Here is a 1,130-nt window from a genome sequence, read left to right on the forward strand (position 1 = left end):
ATGATCTAGTCTCACGGTTGTGAGAACTTATATAACACTATCACACATCACCTCTTTATAGACCTTAGTGGCGCTTGATTGACACTGTCATTAGAGAGATATTGTACATGGGAATGGAATAAATGAATATCCCACTTGAATCAATCCATATTACAGAGCTACTGATCATAGAATCGATGTGTCTAAGTTATTATACAAGAATACCTGACAGAGACAATCTCCTCCATTAGGGACCTGAAACAAGGGCACTAGAGAAGGTGACATGGGACTCTCGTGTGTAAAAGAATGGTGCTCTCATGAGTAACGGGACCCAGGCTGTGAATAGACACTTTTCTTCGTTACGTAGAGTATATATGTATAAAACTATTAATAAACCAATGTGCAATGTTGTGCAAGGTGCTGATTTTGACAGAATCACGCCCGCAATCAGAGTACCCAATTAACTGGGTGGGAGGTCTCCGGAGGGCTCCTGAATTTACAGTGTCAACTCAAGGCTGTAACAACAGAATAAATAACAATGTGACACAGCCTGATTCGAAGCAGGGTCCTTAGAGTTAGTTTTGAAATAAGCTGAAGTGGAGATATTGATGGATACATAGTCCTTGGCTGTCCCTTTATGGCTAACAATCCAATATCGAAAAAATCAAGTGATTTTATTCCTAACAATGGTTTCATGAACTAAGCGAAGGTTTAATTATCAATTTGATCGAAACATGGGAAATGGAAAGCACTCTACACTTGTTATGTGATTTTTTTCATGACCGCACCCAAAACGATTTCTCATTGGTCATTTGTATGGTTAAGAATATATCGAGTAATTTATTTTTATTTCTCACCTTCAATCTCCATCATCTCCCTTGAGTTCTGTAGAATTATCATTCAGAAAAATTTCCAATGGATATATGGTATTTACAGACCTGAAACAAAACAAAAATTAAAATGTTTTCCAATATCTAATGAACTTTAAATAATACGTTTTTTTAAAAATATTAATACAATAATAATATTACACTATTATTATTAATATAACTAGAATATTGTGATCTTCCAATTTTAAAAATATAAATAAATACACAATACACCTCTCTATAAATTATAGTTTTTGCAGACTCAGTTTTAAAGTGGATTAA

At 34.2% G+C, this 1,130-nt stretch overlaps 1 protein-coding gene across 1 annotated transcript in view; it reads right to left on the minus strand.

Moving 5' to 3' along the window:
* LOC106692556 (dopamine receptor 1) overlaps positions 1-841 on the minus strand; it is a 164,182-nt gene extending 163,341 nt beyond the window's left edge. Inside the window, exon 1 of the mRNA XM_067045196.1 lies at positions 837-841. The gene's annotated coding sequence lies outside the window, so the exon portion shown is untranslated. The remainder of the gene's footprint in view (positions 1-836) is intronic.
* Positions 842-1,130: the final 289 nt, after the last annotated feature.

Source organism: Halyomorpha halys, unplaced genomic scaffold (genome assembly GCF_000696795.3).
Source record: "Halyomorpha halys isolate HHAL.00 unplaced genomic scaffold, Hhal_1.1 Scaffold5.1, whole genome shotgun sequence".
Classification (NCBI taxonomy): Eukaryota; Metazoa; Arthropoda; class Insecta; order Hemiptera; family Pentatomidae; genus Halyomorpha; species Halyomorpha halys.